This window comes from Neoarius graeffei, chromosome 5, assembly GCF_027579695.1.
Source record: "Neoarius graeffei isolate fNeoGra1 chromosome 5, fNeoGra1.pri, whole genome shotgun sequence".
Classification (NCBI taxonomy): Eukaryota; Metazoa; Chordata; class Actinopteri; order Siluriformes; family Ariidae; genus Neoarius; species Neoarius graeffei.
In genome coordinates, this window is record NC_083573.1 from 88,106,079 (window position 1) to 88,122,910 (window position 16,832).

General features: G+C 41.3%; 1 protein-coding gene across 2 annotated transcripts in view; it reads left to right on the top strand.

Moving 5' to 3' along the window:
• The first annotated feature begins 906 nt into the window (after positions 1–906).
• The window catches only part of snx16 (sorting nexin 16), an 88,455-nt gene continuing 72,529 nt past the window's right edge, over positions 907–16,832 (top strand). For both annotated transcript variants that reach the window (XM_060922498.1, XM_060922499.1), the window contains exon 1: positions 907–1,062. The gene's annotated coding sequence lies outside the window, so the exon portion shown is untranslated. The remainder of the gene's footprint in view (positions 1,063–16,832) is intronic.

Sequence of the window (16,832 nt, forward strand, 5' to 3'; positions counted from 1 at the left end):
TGGGTGGACGTCACGTGATGTCGTTAAACAGCGCAAACAGTGACATCAGTGATCTTTTAAGTGGTAGTCTCACGACCCGAATAGTAAACAATAAACATGGAGGACATGGAGTCGTTAGTGTTGCTGGTCTTGGTTCTGTGGCTTGTTGTCACCGACAACGCCAACAGATACTGGCAAGAGCGTATAGATGAGGCGAGGCGCATAAGGCTTCTTAATTCTCGTAATTCGTAATTCTTCTTCTTCTTCTGGGTTTACGGTGTTTACAGATCCCAGCGTGCTCGCGGGGCGTGTGTGGGCATGTGAGGACACTCCTCCTCACCAATCAGTGCACAGGGGAGTGTCTGCTCATGCCCCCAGCCTCACTCGGCACGGTTTGGCTCGCTTCAGCCCCACTCCAAAACCGTGCGAGTTTTAGGGGCTGAGCAGGGCTGAAGCGAGCTGAGTCGTGCTGTTCTTTGGTAGTCGAAACGCGAGCCGTGTCAGGCTGAAGTGAGCTGAAAAAGGGTAGTGGAAAAGGGCCATTAGAGTCACCCTAACCTGCATGTCTTTGGACTGTGGGGGAAACCGGAGCACCCGGAGGAAACCCACCCAGACACGGGGAGAACATGCAAACTCCGCACAGAAAGGCCCTCGCCGGCCACGGGGCTCGAACCCGGACCTTCTTGCTGTGAGGCGACAGCACTAACCACTACACCACGGTGCCGCCCTAGATATTTTCTTTAAAGTGCAAAAGTATTGTGAGGGGACACAAAAGTGTCAAAAGAAAAAAAATCCACATCATGACCCTTAGGAGATTCCGTAGTTTTGCCATCAAGCGTGTCAACTTTTTTTTTCCAACCTCAGTGGCCTGGGGAATTAATTTCATCAACTTGGCAACCAAACAGACAGGCGCTTGGAGCTGTAAAGTGCTGCTGAAGCCGAGGGAAGGACAGCGTGCTGGTACACACGCCACTCTGGCTCTGCTTTCAGCAGGATGTGGACGGCTTTTAAAGAAATGCTTTCCAGCTGGACAGGAGTTATGTTTGAGGCAGGATATCTGATCTATCAGTAGTCAGGTTCCCGGTAAGTAGGACTTATTTATAGGTGTGCAGTGTGGTATTGCTTGGCTACAGCTGCCTGCTAGCTGGGTTAGCATTAGCATTAGCTTAGCCACTGTAGCATTACTCTCACTACAGCTGTGTGTTTACTTTCTTATTGTCTGATGAGAAACCTTAAAGCCGGTAAAATGCTTTGTTTTTAGTTTAGTTCAGTCTTCTATCCCTACAGTAAGCTAACATTGGGGTCATTTTCTGGTGGAAGGAAAAGTTGCTAACTAGCACTCGCTTGTTTGTGTTTTATTTGTTCAGTCAGGAGTTAAACTTGTTTACGAGTATAATGTTACAGGGCTTTCCCTTTTGCAAATAAAGTGTTCTGTAATTAAAGTATTAGCTCAGGGCGGGTCTGTGTAATTAATACTCAAACAAGGTCAGTGGTTTATTTATTAATTATTCATTCTGGGTTTTGTCTTGTGAAATAAGTCTGTTATTTAATGTTAATCAGGTTTGCTTTGTGAAAGCCACTTCACTTCACTTCACTTCACTCTGCTCTGTTTTGTACCCTGGAGCGGTGGATACAGTTGTCTTTTGGACATTGCAAAAGTAGAAAAGACTTTCAGGCACAATTTAGAATAGAGTAGAGTAGAATAGAATACATCTTTATTGTCCACCAAGGTGGACAATAATCTTTGGCTGACCATCACATATAACATACAAACAGCAACACAGACAACAAACACAGAGGGTTGTGCAAAGCAAAATAAAATAAAGTAAAAAGACAAATAGCAGTTATCAGTGTCTGTGGATCTCTCACTTTGAGTTAAGTGGAATTTGGAATGAAATATTTTTTAAATACACTTTTTTTTTTTAAGCCAGAGGGGTCCGAAAGCGCCTCCCAGACTTGAGAAGCTCGATTGGCTTAAAAAAAAAAAAAAAAAGGATGTGAAGAGTCTGCCACTGTTCTTGCAGATTTCCTCCTCAGCCTTTTCAGTGTCGAGGTTCGAGAGATGTTTTTGGGGTTTTCTCACTATTTTGCTTGCCATTGACGCATCTCATCTCATTATCTCTAGCCGCTTTATCCTTCTACAGGGTCGCAGGCAAGCTGGAGCCTATCCCAGCTGACTACGGGCGAAAGGCGGGGTACACCCTGGACAAGTCGCCAGGTCATCACAGGGCTGACACATGCCCCTTTTCCACCAAAGCAGTTCCAGGGCTGGTTCGTGGCCAGTGCTTAGTTTGGAACCAGGTTTTCTGTTTCCACTGATAAAGAACTGGGTCTGGGGCCAGAAAAACCGGTTCCAGGCTAGCACCAACTCTCTGCTGGGCCAGAGGAAAGAACCGCTTACGTCAGCGGGGGGGGCGGAGTTGTTAAGACCAGCAACAATAACAAGACCGTGAAAGATCGCCATTTTTAAGCGACGAGAAGCAGCGGCTGTACAAACGCGAAGTCATCCATTATTATTGTTGTTGCTGCTGCTTCCGCATTGTTTTTGCTTCGATATTCGCGCCAAGGTTTATGCAAATGTAGCGACGTAACTGACGTATACAGCGACGTAATGACGTGTCTTCTCTTAACACCGCGAGCAATGAAAAAGCAAACTGGTTCTCAGCTGGCTCGCAAGTTGAACAAGTTGTGAACCAGCACTGGCCCTGAACCAGCCCTGGAACTGATTTGGTGGAAAAGGGGTAACAGAGACACAGGCAACCTTAGGCCCACTTTACATGGGGACGGTCTGAAACAAAAACGCAAAAGTCCGTTTTCGTTCTCACTTTTTTCCGCGTCTACACGACCGTTTTCAAGGAGGAAATCTGCGTCTATACGGTGACGCATAAATGTGTGGAATTCAATTGGATGTGCATGCCAGGCGGCTAGGTGGTGCTGTGAAAGACCTCCGCTATGTCTGCACGCATGCGCAACGTCTTCCGTCTTGTCTGATCTGCACATCTGCGCCGCGAAAACTTTGACTACTCTGGCTATGGTAAGTAAGTAAAAAAGTAAGAGCATACTATACCCGCCTCTGTTCATTAACGGTATATGTGCAGATTCGGTATAGATGTTCGAAGGACTCCTGGACGTTTATTAAAGCTGCCAGAGCAGCTTGAAGGTCCGTTGGATCGATGTAATCAGACATGCTCTTACTTTTTTACTTACTTTCTTACTTCCCGGGCTGGCATGTACAGTATATGACATATGTATGACGTAAACACGTACCCGACGTGAGCAGATCCGAGCAGAGTTTCGCGTATTGGGTAGTTTAGACGGATATGCAACGGGGGCTGTTTTTAACTTATCCACTCTGGAAGGCGTTTTCAATTTTTTCCGTTTTTCAGCCTCGGAAACACTGTCCCAGTGTAGACGAAAGGCACTTCCGATAAAATATTTAGTCGTTTTTACCCAACAGCGTCCTCGTGTAAACAGGCCCTTAATCTAAAAATAAATTGTATGTGGAGCACTTGCATGTGACGTCACATCCGATCCAGATTGTAAACAGACGCCACCTTGTCGGTCAAACGCCATATTTCCGCCTTCTACTTCTGCTTCTACCTTTTCTGGAAAACCCTACTATATACAATTCTACTACAACGTCAACTCCACTGAAAATTAATAAAACATAAGACGAGTGGAATCCTGTGTCCGAGTCCTTCCCTTTCAAGTGTGGGAAACCCATGATGCTCACATACACTTGACAGTAGGCTGCCACGGGACCCTGACAGGCGTGCAAAATGGATTGCTGCTATCAGGTATACCATATATACAGTAATAGTGATAGACTACTGATACTTGATCTAACTGATAATATAAAATATTCAACCATGATGGTGGATATGGCGGCGCATGATGGGGATGCTGCGGCTACAAGCTCTCCTTACCTGTGCACGTTTTTTATGTTGATTGTGTGTATTTTTGCGTGTTGTTCGTCTGTACCGGACTTCAATATCCACTACGACCGTATGGACTTGCTGGACATTGGTTTCCAGCAGAAAATGCCGGTTTGTAGCGATTTCCATCACATGCACAACATTCCGGATGAGATAGCGAGACCAGCGGGGTCTCAATACTTAAGTGACTTACCCGTCCAATGAGGATTATTTTCTTGTTTACAAGATGCCACATCTGAGGGCGGCTGAGAAATCCTGAATTTCTGTAAAGATAACTGTCCAGAGATTTATAAGCACGCAGTGCTTCACCACTGAACAGCGAGGGAAAGTTAATGAGGTAATTAAACACGTCTGGGTATTCCACCTCTGGCAGTTCAAAATCCACTGACACGGTCGTGAAAACTCCGTCCGGTAAGCCATAAGGGTCACTAATCTGTAGATCGTTTATTTTAGACATATATCTAGTTATCTGTTCATTAGAAAAATGAGCCGTGTAGTCCGTCGGTTGAAATTGATCCATTTTGTACACGAGTGCAGCAATATTCAGCTGTGTTTTTTACCGACAAGATGGCGGCTGTTTACATTCCGGTCACGTGACTGTAAGAGGTCTATATGTATATAGTTAATGGCGCTTATAGTTCCATATAACTATATACACAATTTGTGAGAATATCTCTCTCAAATTGTGTATATAGTGTGATATATAAAAATAAAAAAAACTGCATGTGTGTATATATAAGTAAATTTTATTTATATAGCACTCTTCACAGATAATCAGTGCTTCACAGATAAAATACAATACACTGTGAAACACCAATTTAATTACTTAAAAGCTTTTCTGTATAAAAATGTCTTCAGCTGCTTTTTTAAGTGTCAGTGGAGTCAGTACGGCATAAGGAAAGCAGGAGAGAGTTCTACAGTCTTGGTGCCACTGCCTGAAACTCCTGATCCCCACGAGTTTTGAACCGAGTACGTGGGGCAACCAGCAACACAAGATGTATAATTTTGCATGCCACATATATAGTGGCATGCAAAAGTTTGGGCACCCTTACTGAAAATGTCGGTTACTGTGAATAGTTAAGTGAGCAGAAGATGAACTGATCACCAAAAGGCATAAAGGTAAAGACGACATTTCTTTTCAGCGTTTTCTGCAGGATTTGTGTATTTTTGCTTTGTACAGTTGGAAAGTGAAAAAAAAAAAAAAAGGAACACCATGCAAGAGTTTGGGCACCCCAATACATTTGAGTTCTCAGGTAACTTTTACCAAGGTTCCAGACCTTAATTAGCTTATTGAGCTGTGGCTTGTTCAAATTCTTCGTTAGGAAAGGTCAGATGATGCAGATTTCAAAGCTGTATAAATTCTCTGACTCCTCAAACTTGTCCCTAAAATCAACAGCCATGGGCTCCTCTAAGCAACTCCCTCGCATTCTGAATAATAAAATAATTGATGCTCACAAAGCAGGAGAAGGCTACAAGAACGTAGCAAAGTGTTTTCAGGTAGCTATGTCCTCAGATTGTAATGTTATTAAGAAATGGCAGTTAACAGAAACAGTGGAGATCAAGGTGTGAGGTCTGGAAGATGAAGAAAACTTTCTGAAAGAACTGCTCGTTGGATTGCTAAAGGCAAATAAAAACCCCTGTTTGACTCCAAAAGACCTTGAGAAAGATTTAGCAGACCCTGGAGTGGTGGTCACTGTTCTACTATGCAGCGACACCTGAACAAATATGACCTTCATGGGAGAGTCATCAGAAGAAAACCGTTCCTGCGTCCTAGCCACAAAATTCAGCGTCTGAAGTTTGCAAATGAACATCTAAGCAAGCCTGATGCATTTTGGAAACGAGTCCTGTGGACTGATGAAATCAAAATAGAACTTTTTGGCCACAATGTGCAAAGGTATGTTTGGAGAAAAAAGGGTGCCAAATTCCAGGAAAAGAACACCTCTCCAACTCTGAAGCATGGGTGTGGATCGATCATGCTTTGGGGTTGTGTTGCAGCCAGTGGCACAGGGCACATTTCACTGGTTGAGGGAAGCATGGATTTGAATAAATACCAGCAAATTCTGGAAGCAAACATCACACCATCTGTAAAAATGTTGAAGTTAAAAAGAGGATGGGTCCTACTAGGGGTGTCACGGTATGAAAATTTAACATGACGGTTATTGTGACCAAAATTATCACGGTGTACGGTATTATCACGGTTATTTGAGTGGGCGTGGCTCAGGTTGAGTGGGCGTGGTTCAGGTTTTCAAGTTTGGACTGTGGACAAGTGGATCTTGACCACAGCTAGACACATTTTAAAATGCTAGCAGTGGGCGTACTTTGCAATAAAGATCATTATCAAAGTTTAACATTATTGACAGTTGGATACAACTGTTGTATTTTCCCTCGACCCGAAGTCATACGTTACTTCGTGTGTTTTCACTGATCCATTTTCACCGTCTTGTGGCGAATGAAAGTTTAGCTGTGTAACTTAGCTTAGAATGGTGATGTTTACCTCAGAATAGCGCTAACCACAGCTAGTGCTAGATGCATTTTAAAACTGCTAGCAGTGGCCGTCTTTCGACAATAAAGATTATCATCAAGGTCTAACATTATTGACAGTCGGAAATAATTGTTTCATCTTCCCTCGTCAAAAGTTACTTTGCGCATTTCAGCTAAAACATGCACGTTAACCTACCTTGCACTTGCTGTACAGATGCTGATCATGGTCTTGCAGATGAGTCATTAGATTTGATGTATTGCTGCCTTTCGCTGACACCTTTTTTCTGCACACTCTACATGCAGGAGCACCGTCATCAACAAGTTGTCCCTCCGAATTTTTGAAATATCCAAAATATTTCCACACTTCCGATTTTATCCTCTTGGAAGGCGGATAGATGTCTTCATCTTGATGACCACCACAGTCTCCTCCTTCCGCCATGCTTGAACTTCGGACAGTGAGTGAGTGAACTTGAGTGGCGTCGGCGGGAAAACTCGCACGAAAGTTCAAAGTCTCGCGAAAATGGAAGCTATCGCGGTTTTGACACTCAGAAGGTTATGGTCACCGTCAAAATATTTTAGCGCGGTAACCATGTACACCGGTAATCGTGACAGCCCTAGGTCCTACAATAAGACGATGATCCAAAACACACCTCAAAATCTACACTGGAATACCTCAAGAGGCACAAGCTGAAGGTTTTGCCCTGGCCCTCATCGTGGGACAGATCCCACTTGCCTGAATGCATGTTTCACTTGTCCCGGGCAATCGGGCAGTTCTTAATGTCGAGCCCTGGTTTACCGGTGTCTTTATGTCATGGCTACTGTAGCTTCATTTGCTTATTTACTCCACCCAAATTTGTGATTGATCACCTCCAAAATCTCCCAGAATGGCCATGGTAGGCCCAGCCATGATTCTCTTGGATCAGCCGGCTTTGTGAGACCTTAGCCTTGGAGACCTATTTTTCACAACTTGTGTCTTAATATCTGGGGAAGGTCACTGATATCTGCACTCCGAGACTAAATACAGCAAGTGGCAGCAGTCGAATGCTCCCCCCAAACTGTACGCACAGAAAATCACTGAGTTTGGGTGGGGGGAGAGTACCTAATCTGACCTGCAACTTTCTCAGAGTAGAATGAAGGAAAACACCACTACGACTGATCCAGATAGAAAGAAATATCTCAAATGAGCACCTGTAAAATAGAAAATTACCCCAGGACTCTGTGGACACTTAATCTCGTCTGAATAGGGCTGCAGATGCACAGCTTCAGGCACACTGCAGTCACGGTGTTTAAGGAGAGGACTAGATTTATGCTTAATCATGAAGTTCAAATGATAAAACCTCATCTGACCGAGATCACGAGTTTAACTTGATGCACGTGAGCGCACGGAGTTTCTTTTCTTCTTGCTTCTTCTCTTGTATTATATTCTGTATTTAACAGTTATTCGCTGAAGATAAAGTGAATATCGATGAATAATAAGAGATCAAGTCAAAGTTATTTTTTAAAATAATATTGGCTGGTATTGAGTGGTGTGCATGATACTGAACGAGTCGAAAACGAGTAGCCGAATGGAATATATCTGATGTACCACGAAAAAAAAGCTAGCCGTTCTTTATTATACTACATACACATTCAATGGAACAATTATAGATGTTACAAAAAGTTAAGGGGGGTGTGACTTCTCAATATCGAATGCTGATTCTGACCGAATGTAATTCAGTGTTCTGTCAATCCAATGTACTGTACAAAGTCCAAGTTCTAACAGTAAAAATGGTACAAGTCCAAAACAACAACCCAACTTGTATACAACCTATATCCAGGTTGACAGTTCAAGTTCAAAGTTGCTTTTGGTCGTAGTTAATTGTTCCATTGCAGTTGTTCAAAACAAAAGGGCTTTGCTGAGTGAAGTCCTCTTGTAAAAGTCTCCGTCACTTTTCCTCACCTCCAAGTAGAACTTTGACAATATTTCCACTATTGCGCTCTTTTCCAGTTTTTCGATGTCCATTGATGTGTTTTTCTCTTGTAAATATGCATGAAGAATATCCAGTGAAGTTTTTGTAGCCTTTCGGGTGTTCAGCGCGTCTGTCTCTTTAAATCTTTCGCTTTTAATGAAGCAAACCTCATGGCCATGTTTGTGTACAAACTGTCAGTCACTCACTAGCATGGAAGTTTTACGTCTCTGTCTCTTCCAGTTTTTCCATGTCCATTGATATGTTTTTCTCTTGTAAATATGCGTGAAGAATATCCAGTGTAGTTTTGGTAGCTTTTCGGGTATTCAGCACGTCTTTTAGTTTTTTTTTTTTTAAATTAATTTATTTATTTATCCAAGCACTGAATTAACCTTGTCTTCTCTCTCTCCCGGCCAACAAAGAAATGGTGTGTGCATGCGCAGCAGAAAAGTTTTGTCATTGGATCTTTGCATGAACTCTGAAATGTGACGTGCTGTCTTGACAACGTGCAATATTATAGCAATATTGCACGCTCATTCTCCGTTGGGGAGAGTGGCGTAATACGTGAAGGATAAGCAATATGATATTGCATGCAATCAATAAGCCTACTAGAAGGGAATAGAATAAATGTTTTTATTCCATAGAAAAAGTGACCCATATGTATATTCACTGAGCCTGAGGCGGATAAATTTTTTTTTTTTTAGTATAAATGCAAGGGTGATTTTTAAAAAATTTATTTCAATCTTACATATCCAAAAATATAGTCAGGTCAACTAGGATATTATGTTAATCTGAAGACTTGAACAGATGTTTATTCTTTAATTTACCCATATTTATTTTAGTGTTTTGGCATGGAGTAGTACCAATAAATCCAATGTAACTAGGATTTCAACAATACGAAAGTGCATAAGAAATATTTTCTTTGCCAGTGCAAGGGAACATGCTGCGCCTTCATATAATATCCTTGGTGTCTTCACTTTTTGAGAATGTTTTCAAATTAAATAAGTCTCTGCTAGCGTCTAAAATTGTAAATAACTCGCTAGTTCCTAAAACATATTTAGAAATCTGCTCAGGATGGCTAATGAACATTTTCTTACAACACCAGATTTTCAGCTAAGGGGAATATTGTTCGTCCACCTGCTAAGACACATTATGGTAAATTTTCCTTTCAGTTTACCGTCTCCGAGCTCTGGGAAGGAATTCCGACAAGAATCTCAAACTTTGGCTAGCTTCCATTATTTAAAGGTATATAATCGCCTTTTGATTTCATAAAATCGGTGAAATTTAGTTCCCTGTGAAATTTGGTCATTGTGATAAGTTTTATTTCTGTAATACCTCACAAAATATCAGGCCATTCTGTGGGAAGTTATTTAACTTAATTTGGGGATTCCCAAGCAAATAATGTGCATGAAATCGCTCGCGTCGCGCAGTCAAGCAGACACAGGATGTGCGCATGCGCAGGTTTACCTTTGAGCGCGCACGGACAGTTCCATCATTCTGTCGCTAAACGAACAGCTGATCACACCGAGGTGCTCACTAACCGCTGATATTTATTAATTTGGTCCTGCATTTTCTTCTCGCTTTCCGTTACTGTAGTCACTCTTTCACGTTTCATTCGCGCACTCGCGTCCTGCGTTTTTCTCTCCTGTTTCAAATTTATATCCCACAATGCCTTCTGCGAAAAAGGAAAGCCCACCACATGACGCATGATGTTGTATCTTGTATTGTGTCACAGTGAAGCAGGAAAAAATAGCAGAGAATTTAGAGCTACGTGGCCTTAAATTTATTAATTGTTCTATTTAATAAAATTGGAAGTCTATAATTCAAATTTAGTAGCTTTTGGTCCACTAAACAAAAATAACGGTGTTGGGGGAAATTCTTTTTATGACCTACACTTGAAAAATCTGAAAGGAAGTGTAGCTTTAAAGGAACAGTCCACCGTATTTCCATAATGAAATATGCTCTTATCTGAATTGAGACGAGCTGCTCCGTACCTCTCCGAGCTTTGCGCGACCTCCCAGTCAGTCAGACGCAGTCAGACGCGCTGTCACTCCTGTTAGCAATGTAGCTAGGCTTAGCATGGGCAATGGTATTTTTTGGGGCTGTAGTTGGATGCGACCAAACTCTTCCGCGTTTTTCCTGTTTACATAGGTTTATATGACCAGTGATATGAAACAAGTTCAGTTACACAAATTGAAACGTAGCGATTTTCTATGCTATGGAAAGTCCGCACTATAATGACAGGCGTACTAACACCTTCTGCGCGCTTCGGCAGCGCATTGATACGGAGCTCAGATATCAATGCGCTGCCGAAGCGCGCAGAAGGTGTTAGTACGCCTGTCATTATAGTGCGGACTTTCCATAGCATAGAAAATCGCTACGTTTCAATTTGTGTAACTGAACTTGTTTCATATCACTGGTCATATAAACCTATGTAAACAGGAAAAACGCGGAAGAGTTTGGTCGCATCTAACTACAGCCCCAAAAAATACCATTGGCCATGCTGAGCCTAGCTACATTACTAACAGGAGTGACAGCGCGTCTGACTGCGTCTGACTGACTGGGAGGTCGCGCAAAGCTCGGAGAGGTACGGAGCAGCTCGTCTCAATTCAGATAAGAGCATATTTCATTATGGAAATACGGTGGACTGTTCCTTTAAATCAGACTTAAAATTATATCCTATTTTAAACCAACAATAAGTGTTTGTTTTTATACCCTAAAAATTCTGTTGTCAGTTCAGTGTTTGTGTTTTAGTGCAAGTATGTATGAAGTTGTGTGTAAAAAGTATCATTTCTTTTTTTCGCGATCCGGTTTCCATCAAATCGTACGCTCTGACTGGCTCGTGAGCGGTCTGGAATCCTACGATCTGGACCCCAGTTACGGACCTTTTGGCGACTCGCTCGTTCACAACAACAAACATGGTAGCAATTTTTTTTGTCAGCATTTATTTTCACATTTCTTAGTATAATAGCATTAATTCTATAGCATGAATAGCGAAAGCGAGTTTTACTACCCTGATGAAGCCGAAATAAAAAAACATTTCGGGAGAAAGCCGAAAACGAGCTTGTAGCAGGTTTGTTCTAAATATGGTTTCCCTTTCGGGTGCTCTCGTTTTCTGTTAGAATTTGGTAAAGAGAAAAAAAAAATTAATTTTATCAGCTTAAGGTTGGTCCGTATTGTTATTGTGAAATGCTGTGACCTCGGCCTTGAAAATACTGACCTTGGCCCAGAGGCCTCGGTCACGGTATTTCACAATACGGACCGATTTTTTTTTTTTTTTTTTTTTTTAATAAATTTTTCAGAAATTGTCGTAACTATTGTTTGCAAATTCTTTTTCTATTAGGCCAAAAAAAAAAAAAGTAAGTGTGTTTCAGGTAACATGAAATACTAAAATAAGGTCGGTAGGTAGGAGGAGAATTTTTTTTTTTTTTTGAAAAAATTTAACACACATCTTTACAAAATAGTATTTTGGCACAGAATCCTTTATACCACACATAATAAAATAAGTGTTTTAAATCTTTAAACGAATTTTTAAAAAAAATCGCAAGAGTTCGAGTTATGATCTACGGAAGCGTATTGCTGCCACACTCAAAAAAAAAAAAAAAAAATTGGCTTAGAATCAAGTAATTACATGAAAAGATATTGTTAACAAAGTTTTATCACGTTTTTACAATATATTTATCATGTAATAACATCATGTAATTTCATGATACAAAATTATCACGTTATTTCATGATATTTTCATGTAATAACGTGAAAACACCTTATCAAGAAATAATGTGAAAATAACGTCCTAGGCTACTTCCATTAAAAGCAGACGGCCTAGCCTACTGTAGAACTTGGGTTGAGCAAAAACATGGCTGAATCCTGAATGACTCCTATTTGTATAAATAGGGGACTGCATAGGCGGCAAAACGTCGTGTTTTTCCCTGCCATGGAAGTGCACTTGTATACTGAAGAGGAAGCAATTTGCATTACAGCCGTGAATGAGGATTCAAAATGGCGGCTCGGCTCAGTTTTCCCCTTCCTCCTTCAGTATACAAGTGCGCTTCCATGTTTATGCAGGAGGGCTGATAGAAGTGGCGAAACATTTTACTTTTTATCGTTTCTTTCACAACTTGAATGCGTTGAAACAAAAAATTATGACAAACTAACGCCGCTTACACTAAAATATCAAGGGAAATTTGTAATGACTTTACGGTCGGCAAGTTCGACGCGGAAATTCTCGATCGGTCGGGTTACCGGAAACACTTTTTTTTTTTTTTTTTTTTGGGCCTTATATATAAAATTGTATTAAGCTTTTTAGTAAGTTCTTTCTCGTATTATACAGTGGTGCTTGAAAGTTTGTGAACCCTTTAGAATTTTCTATATTTCTGCTTAAATATGACCTAAAACATCAGATTTTTACACAAGTCCTAAAAGTAGATAAAGAGAACCCAGTTAAACAAATGAGACAAAAATATTGTACTTGGTCATTTATTTATTGAGGAAAATGATCCAATATTACATATCTGTGAGTGGCAAAAGTATGTGAACCTCTAGGTTTAGCAGTTAATTTGAAGGTGAAATTAGAGTCAGGTGTTTTCAATCAATGGGATGACAATCAGGTGTGAGTGGGCACCCTGTTTTATTGAAAGAACAGGGATCTATCAAAGTCTGATCTTCACAACACATGTTTGTGGAAGTGTATCATGGCACGAACAAAGGAGATTTCTGAGAACCTCAGGAAAAGTGTTGTTAATGCTCATCAGGCTGAAAAAGGTTACAAAACCATCTCTAAAGAGTTTGGACTCCACCAATCCACAGTCAGACAGATTGTGTACAAATGGAGGAAATTCAAGACCATTGTTACCCTTCCCAGGATTGGTCGACCAACAAAGATCACTCCAAGAGCAAGGCGTGTAATAGTCGGCGAAGTCACAAAGGACCCCAGGGTAACTTCTAAGCAACTGAAGGCCTCTCTCAAATTGGCTAATGTTAATGTTCATGAGCCCACCATCAGGAGAACACTGAACAACAATGGTGTGCATGGCAGGGTTGCAAGGAGAAAGCCACTGCTCTCCAAAAAGAACATTGCTGCTCATCTGCAGTTTGCTAAAGATCACGTGGATAATCCAGAAGGCTATTGGAAAAATGTTTTGTGGACGGATGAGACCAAAATAGAACTTTTTGGTTTAAATGAGAAGCGTTATGTTTGGAGAAAGGAAAGCACTGCATTCCAGCATAAGAAGCTTATCCCATCTGTGAAACATGGTGGTGGTAGTATCATGGTTTGGGCTTGTTTTGCTGCATCTGGGCCAGGACGGCTTGCCATCATTGATGGAACAATGAATTCTGAATTATACCAGCAAATTCTAAAGGAAAATGTCAGGACATCTGTCTATGAACTGAATCTCAAGAGAAGGTGGGTCATGCAGCAAGACAACGACCCTAAGCACACAAGTCGTTCTACCAAAGAATGGTTAAAGAAGAATAAAGTTAATGTTTTGGAATGGCCAAGTCAAAGTCCTGACCTTAACCTCCTAGGGCTTGGCGGTCACATGCGTGGACAGCACTTTTTAGAAATTCGGAACAAGAATCCACATATGTGGACATACTTTTTCTCTAAAAGTACATCTTATCAAAAGATGATGCTTAGTTTTTATTCTAATCAGGTTCTAATAAGCCCAAATAGCAAAGAGAAATAAAAAATGCATGTAAAAAAAACAGCTTGGGCCTTAGGAGGTTAATCCATTCGAAATGTTGTGGAAGGACCTGAAGCCAGCAGTTCATGTGAGGAAACCCACCAACATCCCAGAGTTGAAGCTGTTCTGTACGGAGGAATGGGCTAAAATTCCTCCAAGCCGGTGTGCAGGACTGATCAACAGTTACCGCAAACGTTTAGTTGCAGTTATTGCTGCACAAGGAGGTCACACCAGATACTGAAAGCAAAGGTTCACATACTTTTGCCACTCACAGATATGTAATATTGGATCATTTTCCTCAATAAATAAATGACCAAGTATAATATTTTTGTCTCATTTGTTTAACTGGGTTCTCTTTATCTACTTTTAGGACTTGTGTGAAAATCTGATGATGTTTTAGGTCATATTTATGCAGAAATATAGAAAATTCCAAAGGGTTCACAAACTTTCAAGCACCACTGTATATTGTATGTGAAGTTGAATTGAAAGTGAAAAACTTCAAAAGCAGCATGCAAATGTAATGACGGCGTGGCGCAGACTTGTCACTTCTCTATGCCGACTCGCATGAAATGGATAAAATAAATCACAATCCCACCTTACCTTTTGAATAGTTTTAGACCAAATTTTGGCGCGTCTTTAGGAACAGCGTTTTCTTTCGTAATTTGTAATTCTTCCTCAGTTACGGTGACTAAGAGATTATGCCGCTGTTTTTCTGAGTCGCTCGAAGTGATTGGTTGAGAAATTCGGACTGTTTCTTGATAGTGCGTGTGATTTTCTGTAATCACCTGCGTATTTGTACTAACTTGTGTTATATGTGGCATTGTGTTGGCTGGATTGCTGCTCAGGTAAATTGTTTCTATGCAATAACAGTACAAGTATCTTACCTTTTTATCAGAAGCTTGTATCCCTTAAAGTGCTGGCAAATTTAGTTTTGTCAAGTTCAAATATTGCGTTTTGTGGAATATTTTCATGAGCATCAAGACAATTTTTCTAAATCTGTATATCTTCTCAACATGATGTACTACCACTGTGTGTGTTCACAAAGCTTGGTAATCCAGTTGGTCTTCATTGGATGTTTCGATACAGTTAGAACATAATGTTTGACACCAGAGCTAGCACGATTACAGCAGCTTATAGACCCTTTTCACTCACGTGACCTTCGTAAACGCGACCGCCATTTTGGACATGAAGAAATAACGGTTTATGGTACAGACCCTTTCGGTTCTCGCTCATCTAGCTGCTACAATGACTATTTAGACTGCAACAATAATACCTAACACACATTTAAGTATCCGTCGTAAAGACGTGAAACTCGTCGAGTGACGAGTGTGTTCATTGATAAGCTAACAGTCTAAAAGTAGACATACCATCACACTGCCCTGGCGCTGTGTACAGTTTACCTTCTATGGTTTGTGCACTCACTATTTGCCATTACTTTCTCCAACCCAGCGTTCGAACTATGCCGATATTTTCGGGGGGTCCCTTTTTTTCCCTTGGGGGGGTGCTTGCGCTTGTCTCAGAGCGCGGATCTCCAAACGCATGAGAAGCCTATCTTGCGCACATCACGCGGACTCCACACACGCATCGCGTCTGAAGTCATAACTCAGGGGAAATCGTGTCCGGATTGGCATGTTCAAAAAACAACCTCGCGTCAACAATGATACCACACGCAAGGGGAAAAAAACCAGTCAGGCTACTCAACACATCTGATCCACAGCAGCACCAAAGCATCACTGGAAATCATGTCAACAACCAATCTTCCATTTCAACACGCGTCAACAAACAAATGGCACCACAAACATGAACGGATCGGTCAGGCTACCGATTCCAAACCCACAGCAGACGAATAATTAAATGCATCTTACCTTAAAGCAGAATCGACCACAAAGGAAGTCTGTTGGCACACTTCCTTTCTACTAGTTTGTGTCCCCAACCTGGCAGCAGCAGTCGTTGTCATATCGGTTTATTTTATCTTTGATGTAAACGCAACACTTCGGATATGCAAATGCTTCCCGTTACACACGATTGCTATGTCAATAAACATCATTTTGCCAATATTTTAGAGACCATCCATCTTCTCCGTCGGTCAGCATCTGTCGGGATCCGATAAAATGATAAATCTTGCCTTGTGTGTTGATGGTTACTACATCCAGGTGCACAACAATATAATGGCATGATGGAAGTCTTGCTGAAAGTAAAAACTTTCTTTGATGGCTATATTCCTTTCGATGCTTCGCCGTCGTTCCTCGTTGTTGGCTGTGGTAGACTACTGGTAGTACACGTCCAAAATGGCGGCCGCGTTTGTCGTGATGTCATGTGAAAAGGGTCCATAGACGGAAATATCACCATGTCCTTTTTATCCCCCGCTGGCCAAAAAGGCCTGAAGGGGGATTATGTCATGGCGATGTGTCTGTCTGTCCGTCTATCCTGGGAAGCTTCTGAAATCGACTCCTCTCTCAATTTTGGGAGGTATTTCATGAAACTTGGCAGGATTCTGTCGGGAATACATATTGCAATTTCGTTCAATTTAGTCACGTTTTACCAGAGTTATGGCACAGTTGCCAGCGAGGGATATTGTGCCCTCGGAGCACTCTTTTTCTAGTTTATGGTCTTGCACTGCAAAATGCAGCATGAGTTACTGCATAGTGTAGTATTTCTCGCAAAAGTAAGATTATTCTTGATGATAACTCTGCTGTGAGCAGTGTCTGGTGTAAAGGTCACCTATTGTAATTATAAATCAAATTTATATGTACATGTAAAATATAATACATTATAACGTTAAAATACATAGCATTTGGTAAAAACCT